The sequence below is a fragment of the Lupinus angustifolius genome, unplaced genomic scaffold, assembly GCF_001865875.1.
Source record: "Lupinus angustifolius cultivar Tanjil unplaced genomic scaffold, LupAngTanjil_v1.0 Scaffold_21_5, whole genome shotgun sequence".
Classification (NCBI taxonomy): domain Eukaryota; kingdom Viridiplantae; phylum Streptophyta; class Magnoliopsida; order Fabales; family Fabaceae; genus Lupinus; species Lupinus angustifolius.
The window spans coordinates 20012-38756 of NW_017719547.1; the positions used below are offsets into that span (position 1 = coordinate 20012).

General features: G+C 34.4%; 1 pseudogene; it reads right to left on the minus strand.

Moving 5' to 3' along the window:
• Positions 1 to 5545: 5545 nt before the first annotated feature.
• On the minus strand, positions 5546 to 11021 carry LOC109338265 (annotated as a pseudogene).
• Between the last annotated feature and the right edge of the window lie 7724 nt (positions 11022 to 18745).

The window sequence follows — 18745 nt, forward strand, 5'->3', positions numbered from 1 at the left end:
AAAACTAGCTCATGTCTGTTTCCCAAGCACACAACACTTGCACAAATCTAGCTTGCATTTTCTAACTCCCCTTAACAATGCTCTTTTGCATAGTTCTGTCCTGCCACACACACTAATATGACCTAAACGCATATGCCATAATTTTGTAGCATCATGGTCTGAATCTACTAAAATCTCTTCAACCACTCTAGCAACTCCACCTACAACTATTCTCCCTAATAGCTTGTAAGTGTTCCCAACAGTCCTCTTACCCTTCATCATAGTTAGAGCATCTTTGCATACTCGAAGAATATCATTGTCCCCATCAGCTCTATAGCTAAATCATTTGGGCTGCAATGTCCCCAAAGAAATCAAATTCTTCTACAAATCTGGTAGTGTATAACCTCACATAATGTCTTCACTACACGATCATTCATCACAATTTTGATTTCTCTCATCCAATAGTTCCACATGCTTTATTAAATTCGAGATACATGAAACCAAAATGGCATGCCCTATATATGGTGAACCATTCTATCTTTGGTGTCATGTGGTGGAAACAACTAGTATCAAGTATCCACTCATCTACACTATGATTGGATGATATAGATAGTAGATGAACTTCACTATTATAAGCAGAGTCATCTTTCTGTACAACATTTGTAGATGTAGAGACTCCATCTTTCCCCACCGGCTTGCTAGGACTCCATTCATTGGGACAATCCTTTTTGTACTGCTTAGTTTGTTTGCAATTAAAGTACTCTACTGGTGTTCTGCCCCTAGAGTTTGGTCTTTTCTCTATAGTAGGACTTCATATGCCTTGTCTCCCCTCACATGCTTGACTCTCTTTCACATACAAACCATCACCTTGAGACCCTTCCCCTACATTATGTCTTCTTTGAGTGTGGGATAGAAGTGCAGATGTGATCTCATCCAGTTTGATTGAGTGTTTCTCATATGTTAATATTGTCACCAAGTGTTCATAGGAATTTGGCAAATAGGCCAATAATATTATTGCTTTGTCCTCATCATCAACCTTTAGATGTAGTTTCTACAAGTTATTGATTATTTGATTAAAAATATTAAGATGTTGCTGCAAATCAGCACCCTCCTACATCTTCTGACCATAGAGTCTTTGTTTCATATACAACTTATTTATTAGACACTTGTACATGAACCGCTTCTCTAATGTCTCTCATACCTCTGTTGGTAACGTCAAATTCATAACATAATACATCAACTCATCTGATAGACAGAGTCATATGGTTCTCACAGCCTTCTCTTTCCAATCTAGTTTTATACCATCTAGTTTATTCTCACGCAATGCCTTTGATAGACGATGTTGAGCAAACACATCTTTAACCCTCCTTTGCCACAATCCAAAATTACCAGTTCCATCGAACTTCCCCACCTCAAATAGTAAAAGAGGTGAGATAAGAGAATAACATAAGGAATTTGGTAACGAGGTTCGACCAATTGTGCATACATCTTCAGGAGCGTTGATAGACTATCACTATGTATTAGATAATTAGGATTTGTTCTTAACTATTGCTCTCCTTGTTACATTAGGTTTACATAACATAAATATATAGCTCTCTATCCAACTCATTTACATAAGCTAAAGCATACAACTTGTATTGTTGTAATTAAAGAATATGAGTCATTTCACATCAACTCCATCCATTCAAATACTTTTGATGCTTAAGTTTTTATCTTATTTTATATTTCTAGATGTTTTGTAAAGTCAACATAAATTATATGACCTTTTTTTTCAAGTTTACTCTTATTTATTTAAATATTTTTCCATCTAATTTAATAATCATTCTTAACTTTTCTTCCAATGTTTTCTCTTGTTTTCAATGTATTAGTCTCTCTTAATAATTTTTTCAATATACCTATCGAATTGAGACGAAACTACTCTATTCACTTTTCATTGTAACAATATCTCTTAATAATTGTTCTCATATTCCAAAAACAATTACCCACTTATCAAAATTGGAATCCAATTTATGGTTAGAAAATAATTTTCCAAAAATATGAAAATTTAATAGGCATATATAGTCAAATTGTATTCAAATTTATATCATGCATCTTAAATGTTTTTGTAACTTTAAGCATAAAAGAAATTAGAATCGAAGAAGTATAAGTTCTATGTTACTTTGAGATTATATATAATCAATTTTATGAGTATTTCATAATGAATTTTAGTGATTGAACTATGAGTTTAATATCCATGCATTAACAATGCTAGTTTTTTTACATTGTTTAGATTGCTAACTCATGATCTACACTATTCATATGCACTGACACTGTAAATATTTATATATAATCAATATATAATTTGTCATAAATAAATGTGGTTATAGAAACAGGTTAATATTAGGATTAGCAGTTTGCGCCACCCTATCCGTGTTTGTGTAATACCTGCCTAAATAAAGGTGGACATAGACATACTCATATATGAAAAGGGCATGAAATATCATACCTAGCCTAGCTATAAATTTGGAAGGGAGAGCTAAGGCGCCCACTATACAATTTAATTTTTTTAAAAATTAATCTATGTCACAATCGCATTTTTAAAATTACAAATACAATGTACTTGCTCAAATAATTTAACATTATATATTTATTAAAGTTCACGGATAACAAGTATGGACAGACACAAGTAGTAGCTACCTACTTCCCATTTCATTACTTAAAATTTTATCCCTACCCATACTTGGAAATTTTGTAGGTACCCGTGGATAGGTACACATCTGTTGTCACACAGTTTGTGTCACTTCATGTGCTATGAGCTTATGATTAGTTAGGAAAAAAATTTGAGTTAAAATTTACTTATTAAATATTTTTCTGACCAATCATAAGCTTATGACACATGGAGTGACACAAACTGTGGGACAACAAATGTACTCTCCGTGGATACAATTGGTACTCATGAGTATTTGTGATGTGTTTTACAAATTAAATATAAAAAACTTTTTAAGCGGGCTAATTATTTGATCCAAAATTTTTTTCTACTTAATCATGCATCACCAAATTCAACCATCCTAATTTTAGAATCCAATCCAACAACTATCTTTCCAACATTCAAAATTTTAGGCTATGCACTATCAATGAAAAACTGCTGTGTGGTTCAAATGTATATTTTTTTGGGTTCAAATGTATATGAGAAACTACAACCACAATTTTCTAAAATATCTCATTCCTACAAACAGAAATGAAGGCATGACAGGCTCACATACTAATAAAGTGAAACAATGAAGCTGATGAATATCTTACAAACAATAATTAAGGCAGTCTTATGGACTGACCTTGTCCATTGCTTACCATAGACAATGCTAACCGCAAGTAACACAATCAAGCTAACATGTTTAATTGCAACCTATTAATATAATAATAGCATGCATTACATAAACTTATAAATTGGATTCCACACTTAAAATTAAATTCCAGACCAAAATGGCAAACCTGCTACTATCATGTCAGCAAACAACGAAAGAATATTTGAAAAAAGGTTATATATTTTGGAGCTCAAACTGGATATATTAGCACTTGATATGGGACAGTATCATATTTATTTCGACACCTCACCTTCAAGAACTTGTATGTTATGTGCAATTAAGGGTAGTACTGTAATTTCATATATCACGGGTACCCATAGGCATGGTAGTATTATACTTATGCCCACCCAGATATATTGCGGGTAGTTTGAAAATCCGTTTCTAAAATTCACAGGTATTCGTTACCCTCCTTCCTGTTAGAAAATCCCATAAATGAAACAAATATTTTGAATTAATAAACTGATTTTTCAAGCTCTGCTATTCCAATAATTACGATAGAAGGGAGGCCACATATACATAGTTCAAATTACCAATAAAAGTTAACATTATAGACTCAACGCTACTGTTATCCTTAATTGCAGTATTCAAAATTCAAAACTCAATATTGTTACGGTAGCTTGCAGCAATTCTAAATGGCACGAAATAATACTTACTGTTATTAAATTCTTACTGCACTGTAAGAACCGATATCGAATACACCCTCCACAATATGGCTACCAGTGTCAATTCTCGAAATTACCCACAATATGACTATCCGTGCCAATTCTCTTCCCACAATACTGACTACCAAATCTTTACCCACAATGCTGACTATCCGTGTCAGTTCTCGAAATCGCACTTTGGCTGCCTGTGCCAATTCTTAAGTGCCACGGAAAGAAAGGGGGAAAACCTCTATTTATAACATGAGATTTTTCTCATGTTCCTCATTTCTCCCATGTAGGACTTGGGAGCTTAATTTTTTTTTTTCAAAACTCTTCCATGTGGGATTTTGAGAGTTGTTTTTTCAAACTCTTTTATGTGGGACTTGGGCGTTTTTTATATTTCACACCCAAAAATTCTCACTCGTGGTTTTCAACAAACCATGTTCCAACACATCATGAGAAGATTGTTACTGTATACGACTATGTAACAGAGTAAATAGTTAAGATGAGCATTCATGAAAGGCAGCTTGTTTAAATATCATTAATATCTTGGTGAATTCTTAAAATAATATCCAGTGCCAGTGTTATCATAATTTCATAATCATCATTGATTTCAACACTGCATTGGAAACTTATGGACAAACCGTTTATCCATTAGTTTGGAGATAGATATATTTATGTTTGTAAGTGTATTTAGCAATAAATTTTGATTAAAATTAAATTTTAAATTTGTTGTCAATTATCTATTAATTATTTCTATATAGATACAAATTCACACAAGTGTTTATCACAAATTTATCCCCTTGCACTTTTCCCAGCCGATCAAACACTATGGTCCCAGCTATCATTAATTTCGTGCTCAATAAACACTAACTCTTCCTCTTTTTTTGTTGTTTCAAGATTCATTTAATTATTCACTAGCCAATCAAGAAATACCATTGTTCTTTTGTGGTTGATCAGAAAGGTTGGATTGGAAGTCTTCTAGGAGATGTCCGGTTGAGCAAGTCTCGAAGGACAGGCAATGATTCTTTGTTGGTATCTGAGTTGAGATGAATTTGGATCCATAAGTGGAGGTATCTGAAAAAGTTCTCCGATGCTCAAGTCAGTAAAAGATTAGAGAGGTAGAGCTCGAGAGCAAATATATAAGAAATGAGTAGTGAATAATAACGACCAGTGATCTTCCTGTTGGGAGAAACTCCCCTATTTATAGTGACTGAGGTAGATGACGTGGTTCTGGTGGGTACTGTTCGCATGACTGACAATTAGGGCCTGCCGGTGGCTGTTTTTCCTGTGTCACATGGATTTGGTAGGTTCGTACTCTATGCATAGTTGACTTATAGCTTGTGGCAGGTCTGATAGCCGTATTTTAGGCTTATACTTGTCGTGTTGGCAGAAGGGTAGGTGGGAGTTGCATATCGCATTGCAGTGCACTGTCGGCGGCGTGTCAGGCGGGGTGTGGTCCCAATTCTGACTTTGCATGTCCGATCAAAGGTGATGTGCTTGTTCAAGCCCCTCAACTGATTATACCCGATTCTTGGTCGGTTAGGAAGGAGACCAACCGGGGAAGCTGGGATACCTGCATGACTAGGGTGGAACAACCAATTTTTGACTGAGCGATAATTCTTTGATCAAACCCAACTTAAAGAGATTAGGCTTCCAAACCACAGTCTTCCCGTCTAACCACGCCAAACGCCCAAAACCATTCACACCCTGTGTGATCGCACCAGATGATGTGAACGTGACCATATACGATATTTTTCTCATTCTCCTTGAAACTCAACATTTTCGTCTCAACCAAAATCTTCATCAATGGGGTATCTGATTTCAATGAAGCCTTGAACGTACCCATGGGCCCTACGTTAGTGAGAACTCATGTGTGTTTCACCATGTTTGCCCACCCATTACTTCAAACAACACAACAAATGAAGGATAATTTAGGTCATTTACATTGTATGTCCTGCTCGCTTTACATTCGAACTTTCTCCTAGCGAGAGTTCTTATTTGAGTCGAGGTGTAGTTCAAAGCGAATAGAAATCATACATAATCATCGATTGTTAGATCATATACAAGTCTTCGATTAGCAATAGAGACAGGGTCCACATGTCTAGCACCATGATCGAACGGTGTTCATTGTATACTAGTGGCAATGTCTTCTAAAGTTTTACTGTTCTTTTAAGCTGTATAAGCCGTTGTCATTAGAGCCGATCGAACTACGGTTGGGCTCCAATCCGTGTGAGATGATTTGATCAAAGCAGTAAACCACTCACGTGAGGGCACGACATTAAAGTTCTAGAAATAATGTTGAAATCCATGCGCCTATTATCATATGCTAACCCAGTGGGAGCCACATTCTTTGACCATACAACTAAGATGTTGACACCTGGCGCAATCAGATCAGGCTTCAAGATATATGGCGTGATTGAGTTTGGCACCCTTGAACTAAAAGTTGCAACCAGCGATGAAGGCTGAATCCCCACCTTAGTTCCCTAAAACACAATCTTAACCATTGGATTAGGATTAGAAAACAAATACTTCTTAATTGCATCCCGTTCTTTCTCCCCCACCATCGTTCCAGGCAAAAGATGCGCATCAGCCACCAATTCCTCACCGTTTGCCATCTTATTAGCCAACACCATACCAACCCACCGGCGGATTTCACCATAACACCTTTCTAAATCCTAGAACTAACTCCACAATCACACAACACAACCTTCTCTGGCGTTGAAGTACCCATCATACATAAACTCCCACTACTAGAATTGCTAGCATTCCCCGCATAAACAAATGGTAACAGCGTTTCCGGCAAAGCATTACCACGATAAAGTGACACACTAGAATAATTTTGTGCATTTCCAATGCTAACATAAGTAGGGAATTCCCAATCCAGTGTACCCGCACACATAGTAGTAAGTAATCCAGGGTGCAACATTTGAAAGACTATACGAACTATGTCCTGCATTTCCTACAGAACATGAAATCAAAATTTTTCTATAGCTGCAAAAGAACCAATAGCAACACTATCTCCATAATAATCATAAATGCCACCACCCAGAGATAAATAAAGGACGTTAACATTATCCAATATAGCTTTTTCAATAGCGAATAAGATATCAAAACTGAAACAACCACCCAATCAACAAACTTTGTAAACAGCTACTCTCGCATGCGCCACCATCCCACAAACTGTTCTAAAAGCGAAATCTAATAGGCAGGCGCCAGGAACAACTGAACCTGCGGCCGTGGAAGCCGTATGCGTGTCATGATCTTCGTCATCACGTGGTGATTTACTCTCCATTGTAACAGTATTGTGCCTAGCATCACTTCATAGCCTTTCACAAAGTATCTTGCTCCAATCAACTTGTTATAGTTTGCAGTTGTGAAATTAGTTCCTGTTTCGCACTCTCTAGTGTTTTAAATTATAGTTGCGATCATTGCGGCCATTGCGATATAGATTACGGCCATTGCATTGTGAATTATTACGTGAGTAAAGAAAATATTTTTGATGTCGATATGGTCTGGTGCGGCTTAATGTAGTTGCGTTGCGGCCCAAATGCGGTCTGATGCGGTTGCGTTGCGGCCATTATGGTCGCATCATTGTGATTCTGGATCATACTACAATTGCAGTGTGATGTGGTTGCGGTGGTCAACGCAACCGCAATATTACGATCGCATCAGATGATGCAGTCTACAATTTGAAACAATAACACTCTCATTTCCATGTCGCTAGAACTGGTCTCATCCCCGCATCATTGAAGCTCTTCTTTCAGGCCAAATGCCAGTGTCGAGAACTCCGATGATGACATCAGTGGCAGAGCTAGATTCCAGGAACATGTCTGCACTTTTATCTAAACCAAGAAATTGAGGTGTTCGTGTTGTGTGAAGTTCATACTTCGTTTGAGGAATCACATGTAGAATTTTGGTTTATGATTCTAGTGATTCTGCTTCTTCTAGTGATAACCTCGTTGCGAATTCGTGAATCGTGTTGTCATAGGTGTAGATATGTTCAACTAAGACGGAAACCGATTCGATAGACAATTCGTACCATAGTGTGTGATATTATTATGTTATTTGATGAGATATGATTGTTGGGACATAAGGACATAAAATTTTGGGAGAAAGGATCCTGGATCCAATGTGTGGTGGTTGAAACTTTCTAGCATCTCAGATTTAGCCACATGGTTTATGTAAGAGCTTTTATCTTCATTTTTTGATGCAAGGGAAAGAGATGTAACAAAAGGAGAAGAACCAAAAAGAGCGGTTTGTTAAACAAATCCATGTTTAGTTTCTTTTGAAATGGAAAGTTTGAGATTACTATATGGCTTTATCCATGTTTGGTTTTTTTACTTAAGGTTGTTCTTAAAGAAATAAGAATATTTTTACTTTGTTTTCCACTATTTGGATTATTCTTTTCTTATTTTTGTTCTTAAATAATAACAATTATTGGTTGTTCTAGGCCAAAGGAAAATGAGGAGAGAGATAGATGTTGTTAGAAAAGTTAGATGTTGTGAGAGCCAAATAATAATAAGAATGATGTTTGTCATTATGGAAAAATATACATTGTTCTTATTTCATGAGAAGTTGTAATAAATTATAAAATAATGTGTGAGATACAAATAAGAATAAAGATTTTATTCGATGTTAGAGACGCTCTTAATGAGTTGTTGGTAGTCGTTAGTTTCTTTTGGTACAATAAAAAGATTAAAAAAACCGTCGATAATGCCAGATGAAAATTTTAATGATTTAAATATAATAATGACTTTATCATATATTATTAATATGTAAAATATATAAATATATAATAAAATTTAAAAAAGGCATTAAATATGGATAAATATTTATTAATGACACGAGTACCACAAATATATGCTTATGAAAGGATATACTTGTTGTTACACAAAATATGTTCTTTATATTTATCTAATTGGTCAGAAAAATATTAAATCATTAATTTTTATATTAAATATATATATTTTTTTGACCAATTAAGTCAAGTGATACTTGAAATAACAAATATTAATAAGGATTTAATATGTATATATTAACTGTGTAAGTGCTTTTTACATTATTGCGAAATTACCCACCATTCATTTGTTAACCACCATTGACTCTCAAACAAAAATAATACAAGTCAATGATGAATGATATGTTCACAATGTAAAAAACTTTATACTGACAATGCGTATATTTTAAAATCTTTTAACAAATATTATGACATATATCATCCATTTTGCGGATAAGTGTCATCCAATTCTATCCCACTGACCTAAAATTCCCAACTTTTTGTTTGCACATTATTATGTTATCATTAGGTAATAATGGGGAGGTGAAGGCGCAAAATTATTGTAAATTACGCATTTCAGTTCAAGGGTATTTAGGTGTCGTGGACTAGTGGCATTGGCCATTAAACACAATTCTTGCTTTATATTATTAAATGATAGATATTTTGTTTACCCATTTCTCCATCTCTACCTGCCTACCAACTAAAACTTTATGAAAATCATGTCAAATATGAGTTTTATATAATATCATTATATATTTCATATCAATTTAATTATTATTGATTCTTTAGAAAAAATTAATACAAATGAATGATGGATGATATATTAATTATATATCTTAAAATGGTACCTTACATAGATATCAATGGAGTCAAAGTGAAGATGAGAATAAGAGAATAAGATAAATGCTTATTTCAACGATTCACCAAAGATACCAAATACAACCTATTTATAATGAATTCTAAAAATGGAAACTCTTATCCTAACTAACTAATTCTCCAACTAAAATATACAATAAAACAAAAAAATAATATTCAAAGAAAGATTGCTTGATCCTTAAGCAAAGTCAAGTCCTTAATGTACCTTTTAATCTAACCGAGAAAATGCAAGTGATCATCGCAACTTAGCCTAGGACCCGACCGAATCAAGTTGCCAACCACACCCATCAGCCTGATCGAGGAATTCCCACCAAGTTTGACAAGCCTCAACACATCATGACCTTGACCCTGCGTTGTAGTGTAGTCAAGGCTCCTAGAACAATCTAACCGAGCCTGAGAGGTATGTGTGGCCATCCTAACTGAGATTGTTGAGCCACTCTAATATACACTGGTAGTCAATCTGACTGAGGCACTCCTAGACAATCTGACCAAAGCACTCCTAGCCAATTTGAATGAGGCTCTACTAAATGATAAGCCATTCTTGTCCACACTTGAGACACCCTGATCCATGCTAGGTTGAGTTGAACACAATTGAAGGAAGACCTGTTCTAGACCATAGTTCATTAGTTTGGGCAACCTTGGTGCCCAAGCATATATCAAATTTGACACCCCCACAAGCTGGAATGTGTATGTCACACATGCCAAGCTTGAATACATTACTTGAAAATATTCCATGGGTTTGAGCCTTGGTAAAAATATCAACTATTTGCAAAGATCTAGAGATAGGAAAAAGATGAACAATGTCATTCACAACCTTTTTCCCTTATGGAATGACAATCAATTTCAATATATTTAGTTATTTCATGAAAATCAGGATTAGCTGAAATATGCAATACATTGCTTGTCACAATATAAAACAACAAGATCATTATGAAGCAAGCTTAAATCATCAAGGAGATATAAAAGCCATAGAGCCTCACAACCAGTAAGGGCTAAGGCTCTATATTCAGCCACTAAAGAGGATATAGAGATTGTCTTTTGTCACTTGCTTTTCCAAGAGATTAAGGAATCTCCTAAGAAAAAACAAAACCCTGTAACTGACCTTCTTGTGTCAAGGCATGCAGCCCAATCATAATCACTAAAACCTTTTAAAATAATTCTAGTTTTAGAGGAGAAACACATACCTTTACTAGGACCACCCTTTATATACCTCAAAGTTCTCATAGCAGCCTCACAATGCTCAATTGTAGGAGCAACCATAAATTGACTCAAGTGGCCAGTTGAGAATGAAATATTTGATCTAGTATGGGTAAGATAAACCAATCTTCCTAGCATTCTTCTATAGGAAGTAACATCAGGATAGGGAGAACCATAAGTGTTATGCAGTTTTATGCTACTATCCATGGACTAGTATTAGGCTTGGCTCCAAGCAGACCAGACTATTCAAGCAAATCTAATGCATACTTTCTTTGACATAAGTTGACCCCTTCCTTATTTCTGGACACTTTCATTCCAAGGAAATCTCTAAGGACTCCTAGATCCTTCATACTGAATCTATTATCTAGAAGTTGCTTAATGATTTGTATCTCATGAAAATCATCACCTGCAATAATTAGATCATCTACATACACAAGAATGGCAGTAAAACTGTTAGCATTGATCTTAGTAAAAAGGGAATAATCTGCCCTAGATTGAGAGTAACCTGGTTGTATTAACACAATGGTGAATATGACATTCCATTGTCTGCTGGCTTGTTTTAATCCATAAAGGGATTTTTCTAACTTGCATACAATAGAAGTATTGAAAATTTCAGGGGGAGGTTTATATAATCCTCCTATATTAAATCACTATGCAAAAAAGCTCTTAACATCAAGTTGGTGAAGATACCACCCCTTTATGGAGGCAAAAAAGCTCTTCTAGTTTTCATTTTGACCATAGGACTAAAAGTATCTAGATAATCTATCCCTGCTGTTGGAGTATATCTCCTTGCTACAATTCTAGCCTTATATCTCTCTATACTCCCATTTGCATGGTGTTTTATCTTAAAAACCCACTTGTAACCTCTTTCCCTCTCGTCTTTAGGTAATTCAGTCAATATCCAAGTGTTGTTCTTCTTAAGAGCATCTAATTCAACATTAATAACATCAATCCAATATTGATATTGGATGGCTTCAGTATAGGACTCAGACTCAAAATCTGTGCTTTGTTGGGTACCAACAAGGTGAAACATACCTAGAGGGGGTGAATAGGTGTAGCAGATCACTAGTCCTGCTTTTTGGATAAATGTGCAAAACTGAAACTCACTACAGTTAATCAATTATGAGTCTTGTTAATCAATTATCCTTAGCATTGTTTACTCGATTATTAATAGCCTTAATTGATTATCCTGAATCTTGTTATTCTAGAAAATCCGATTTCTTGCAATGCAATCAAAATGATTATCAATCTTTATGACGCTAATTTGATTACTGATTTTATTACAGATTATGAAAAGTAAGCACAAATCACAGAAATCAAAAACTCAAAGAATCATAAAAACTGAAAAGTGAAAGAGATAGGGAAAAGAAGAATGATCATGGATTTTTATCCTAGTTCTTTTGCGGGTCCACTTGCAAACAACATCTAGGCATATCTTTCTGATCTCGGGAGATTTTCTTCACTATAAAAATTAATTGTTCTTACAATCACACTTCCAATACAAGCAACAGTAACTTCCTTCTCGGATCCATTGAGCCCTAACTCAGTTTGACCACTCCACTCACCTACTCGGTTACCCACACCTTTCAAGAATCTAGCCGTGTTCACTTTCTCACTTATCAAAGACTTGTAGCCCTCGTGAAGATACCTAAACTTCTCATTTTCCGGTGATAACAACACTGTGAAGAAAATCTTACTCATGACCTTGACACGATTTTGATTAAGACACCAACATTACATAAAAGAAGAAAAGGAAGAATACTTATGAAGACAATGAAGATAAAGCTTCAAGGAATTAGAATCTAAGTCTTTAGGTACTTATATCCTTATACTCTAAATATACAATTAGTATTACTGCTCAAACATATTTTAAAAGAAAATTGATAAACACAAGTATAAATGAAAACAATTTTCAAAATAATGTGTAACAAGTTACTAGATCTAAGTAACAGGTTACTGTGACTAAGTAACAAGTTATCAGAACTAAGTAATAGGTTACATGAGCGAGAAACAAGTTATTCAAAATTTTTTTGATAAGGGTAATCGATTACACCTTTTGAGTAACAGATTACATAGCACAGTAAATAATTACTTTGTTGGATAGAACAATTGGGTAATCGATTACAACCCGTGAGTTATCGATTATAGCCTATGAAAATCAATTACTCAGTTGAACAAACTGGTTGGGTAATCCATTATATCAATATGGTAATCGATTACTGACAGCTATTGCACCAGTTTTCATATTCAAATTGTGTAGCTTTCACCGCAAACGAAATGGTTTCATTCCAATCGAATCCTACATTTTCATAGAGGTGTTATAGTTGATTGGAAAGCCTATTTAAAGACACTGAAACTCATAATTCATAACATATAACACACATACACAATCTAAACTTTTCTGAAGTTGTCTTAACTGTTGTTTCAAAGTTATTCAAACCTTTTGAGCATTAGTACTAAAGTGTATAAAGAGTTATTAGATTGCAGGAGTTCATAGTTTCAAATCTTGTAAAGGCAATCCTTTCCGTAGTTAAAGTTTTCTTCGTTCAAAGTGTTGAATTAATTTCTTTCAGAAGGGTGTGATAAGAAAGGGGATAGAGTCACTTGGAAAGGTTATTTTCCAAAGCATGATATATGTATTAGAGAGTGAGTACGGTACAAGGAAATCTCTGGGTGAGAAATTGTAATTGCTACTCTTAATATCTAGTGAAGAACTCTCTTGTATTGCAAGAGTAGTGGACGTAGCCTTCGGTGGACAAGAAGTTGAACCAATGTAAAATCTATGAGTAATCTCTTTTCCCTTAACTCCTTTAAATTTACTTGATATTTTCTGCATAACTTTTCTACTATTATTAGCTCTTGAATTTTGCAGAAAAATATGTCATAGTCTTTAAACAACTAATTCACCCCTCCCTCTTAGTTGCCATCTAAGTCTTACAATTGGCACCAGAGCTTTTTTTGAGTAAATTATTCTCAAAACTGATCCTGTGTCTAAATGGTAGCAAGATCATTTCTAGGAGGAGTTCCCAACATCAATCGCCCTCCAAGGTTTGTTAGAGAATGCTATGACTTTTGGAAAATCAGAATGAGAATCTTTATAGAATCTCAAGATCTGGAAATTTGGAACGGGATTGAGGAAGGACCCTATGAACCTTTTGCAATTATCAATAGTGTGAGGGACGTGAAGTCGAAATCTTCATGGAATGATGAAGACAAAAAGAAGGGTTGCAATACGATCTCAAAGCAAAGAACATGCTCACTTCAACACTTGGCATTGATGAATTTATTAGAGTATCAAACTGAAAATTTGCTAAAGAAATGTGGGATACTCTTGAGACTACACACGAAGAAACTGAAGAGGTCAAAAGGTCGAGACTCAACACGCTCTCCCAGGAATATGGAATGTTTCATATGAAGCCTGGAGAGAAAATTCTAGATTTACAAAAGAGGTTTACTCACTTTGCAAATCATCTTATTGCGCTTGGAAAAACTTTATCAAATAGTGACTTGAATTTAAATGTTATAAGATCACTCACGAGAACATGGCAACCAAAAGTTACAGCCATTTCTGAAAAGAAAAGTTTATCAATAATGTCCTTGGCTGCTTTATTTGGTAAATTGCAGGAACATGAATTGGAACTCAACCAACTTGGCCAACATAAAGAGCAAGAAAAGAAGAAGAAGAAGAATATCCCTCTCAAAGCGAAGGCAAATAGATATGATTCATCAAGAGAGGAATCAGAAAAGGAAGACATCAGTCTTTTTGTAAAGATGTTCAACAAGTTTCTTAAAAGGAACAAAGGCGCTAAAATTGGACAAATGAAGAAATTTACCAAGAAAAATGATGCCTCCACTTTAAACAAAAATTTCACATGTTTTGAATGTGGTAAGTCTCGTCATATGAAGATGTAATGTCCAAACCTGAAAGGGAATGCCTTTAAAGGCAATAATGAAATGAGAACTGAACGAAGAGCCTACATAGCTTGGGAAGATAATGATATCAGTTCTGCCTCTAAACCAAAAATGAATAACAAGTACATCTCTCACTAATGGCATCTCATCACTCTGATTATGAAGAGGTAAATGAAACTAACCTATTTTATTCTTCTGAAATACAACTTGTATTTAATGTTTTACATGATGAATATGTCAAACTCACTAAGTTGTTTTTAAAACAAAAAAACTGAGTTAGAAGTATTCAGAAATAAACCATCTTCTTTTTCATGTCAAAACTGCATTACTCTTGAAAAGAAAGTTTCAACATTAAGTCTTAAACTTAATAAATTAAATAAGGGTAGCAAAAATCTGGACAAAATTATTAAAGATCAGAGACATTCTACAGATCGAAGAAGTCTTGGCTTTCCAATAGCCAAGTTTCTAAGAAACAAAATGTCTCAACAAAGATAAACTTTCAGGAACAAAGTATCCATGCATTTAACACTAATAACAATAAATCTAGGATACATAAGCATCATCCCATATGTAATTATTATAAGAACCATGAGTATATACCAAACACTTGCATGATTAGAAAACATGGTGTGCCCTTAGGTCATTGTAGATGGGTTGATAAAGGTGATAACCATGTAGGACCCAAAGAAAATTGGGTACGTAATACTACTTAACTTGTTTTGCAGGAAAATTTGAGAGTCGCCTACAATCTATGGTACTTGGACAGCGGCTACTCAAAGCACATGACGAAGGACAAAGATAAGTTCTCTGTCCTTACTCCAAGGGACAAAGGCTATGTCACTTATAATGATAACAACAAAGGAAAAATACTTGGAGTTGGTAGAATCGGTAAGCCACCTTAAACAACTATAGAAGGAGTAATGTATGACGAAGGACTCAAGCACAACTTGTTGAGCATATGTCAACTTTGTGACAAAGGATTTCATGTGGCATTCAACCCTAATAAATGCATCATCAAAAGTAAGGATTCTAATAGCTCTAAACTGATTGTGATTTTGGAAGATGATGCAACTAGAATTTGAAATGTGTATGATGGATAAGTTAAATTACTTCCTTGGATTACAAATCAAACAACTCAATAATGGTTTTTTTTTTAAGTCAATCAAAATATTGCAGAGACTTGCTGAAAATATTTGAAATGGATGATTGCAAGCCAATTGCCACTCCTATGGGTTCTGGTACATACATCAATACAGATGAAGCTGAAAAATGCGTTGACATATCAAAGTATCGAGGTATGATTGGTTCCCTACTCTATTTAACTGCTAGTAGACCTGATATAATGTTTAGTGTCTGTTTGTGCGCACACTATCAATTAAAACCAAAAGAATCAAATTTAGTTGTTGTCAAAAGAATCATTAAATATCTAAAAGGCATGACTGACGTTGGATTATGGTATCCAAAAGGAAGTATATGTGATTTGGTTGGATATTCAGATTCAGATTTTGCTGGATGCAAAACTAGAGAAAAAGTACAAGTGGTAATTGTCATATATTAGGAAATGCACTGGTCTCAAGGTCATGCAAGAAACAAGCTTGTGTTGCCCTAAGTACTGCTGAGGCAGAATACATAGTGGCAGGTAGTTGTTGTGCCCAAGTGTTGTGGCTCAAACAACAATTGCGAGATTATGGCTTAGACTTAGACTGCATTCCCCTAAAATGTGACAAAACTAGTGTTATAAATCTCACAAAGAATCCAGTAATGCATTCAAGAACCAAACACATAGATATAAGACATCATTTCCTTAGGGATCATGTCCAAAAGATAGACGTGTCTGCAGAATTTGTTGATACTCATGACTAACTAGCAGATATATTTGCTAAACCTTTGGCAAAAGAACCTTTCTATAAAATTAGACGAGAATTAGGCATACTTGATGAAGCTTACTTGTCTTAAATGCTCATGATTATATGTTTGCTTCATTGTACTTATATTATGCCTACTTGTATTTAAAATTGTATAATTCTATTCAAAATTTTCAAATTCTTGGGTATGTAATCGATTGCATATGTTCAATAACCGATTATCAGACATCAGTATACTTGAGAATTGGAAATTCTGGGTTTAGTAACCGATTACTCTAGAGAGTAACTGATTACAACATTGAGCAGGAACTTCTAGTAGCTCATTATCCATATGTAAAATCGATTTCCTAAGATGACTATTTGAAATCTGGGAATTTTTTATGTGGAGTAACCGATTACTCTGACTATTATTTAAATTTCCATCCTCATTTTTCAAACACTTATTCGTCTTCCTCAAACATCTATTTTCGTGTTTACCCTAGTGTTTCTCTAAAAACCTCATTTTGATCCAATTTGTGTGATTTTTGAGTCATTTCATATCACATTTTCAATTCTAAACACTCCCATTCCATAAATTTCGTGTTTAGTGGCCTAAATAAAAAATCCTCAAACCTCTCAAACCTCAAAACCTAACTTATCCAAAACCTCAATCAATGGCTTCATCACCAAGAGTTAAGAAGCAATGTACCAGCGTGTATCAAAAGAAGCAACGAGCTTCATCTTCTGAGGCTAATCCTTTGGATTTGGCACGTATTCTTGCAAATGATGTACAATGCAAAACCTTTTCAGAGCATTTTCTTGGGCGATCAATCTTTGCTCCTACGTATGGTAATATCAGTAACTTTGAGTTTGAAGATTTCCATTTTCCTACTTTTATAAGGCAACAAGATCCTTTTGATTTCGGTGTGGAATCAAAAGCCTACTATCTTGAACTTGTTAAAGTATTATACTACAACTTGAACTTTAGGAAAAATTGTCTAACATCATATGTGAAAGGAAAAAAACTATTTTAGATGTTAAGACTTTTAGTTCAATATGTTGTAATATACCTTCTTGTGGTCGCATAAAAGATTTCGGTCTAGCATGCGAATGAGATAATTATGATAGAAAAGAGTTCTACTACTTTATATGTACATTCTATAAAAGGGAAATCTAAATGCTTAAGCAACTAGCCTCAGGTGAAATGTAAAGAGTAGAAATATCGTTGTTGTAGGAAATCTCAATCTCGAAGATTGTTTGCTTCACTACTTTCTTAGCTATGTCATTATTCTGAAATATTCAAATCATTCTCAAAGTAATGACATGAAACTACAATTATGTATGCTCTTAAGGCATAACCTTTCAATCAATTGGACTTTGACAATAATGAGACATATGTGGTCTGTACGAGAAACTCACAGTCCCTTGCTTTATGCAATTGTTGAAAGGAGTTTTCTCTTCGGTGTGTTTTCTTTATTTGGTTAAGTAAGTGAACTCAGTTTTATTCTTTGTTCGCCATCTCGGCTTTGTTGAAATAAATTCCAACGCATAATGGTTTCAAGAATATTCCAGTTACAACGTACTTCTAATAATCATGTGAATAAGTTATTCCTTCTTTGTCCCATCTCTGCTTTGTTAGAATAAATTCTAACATCGGTACAATGGTAACAAAGAAATCCCCTATTACATAATTATTAAGTACCTTTAAATACCATCTCGGTTTTGTGGAATAAATTTCAACACCGGTTTAATGGTATTCTAATCTACAAAAGTGATGAATAGTTAGTTATTAGAAACAAATAAATAAATAAATAACAAAAGAATAATAAAGTTAACTGACCTTTATTTATTTACTTCATTTCGGGTTCCTTTTATTAACAAATCAAACTTCTTCCTTAAGGAAGGTTGGTATTAAAGAATAAATAAATTATGGAATGTAAATAACAATAAACAAAAGTTAGTAAGTTAGTTTTATCACTTTTGTATATTAAAAGGTGTTTCAACAAAAAAAATTATTGATAACACTTTACTATTTTACAATTTACACTTCTTTCAAGATTCAATTGTAGTATAGTATAGGGTTATGTCGAACCACAAGGAATTGCCTAATAGAATGAATCATATGAATATGTCAATGCACAAATAATGAGTGAACATATTTTGGTTGTTTTTGAT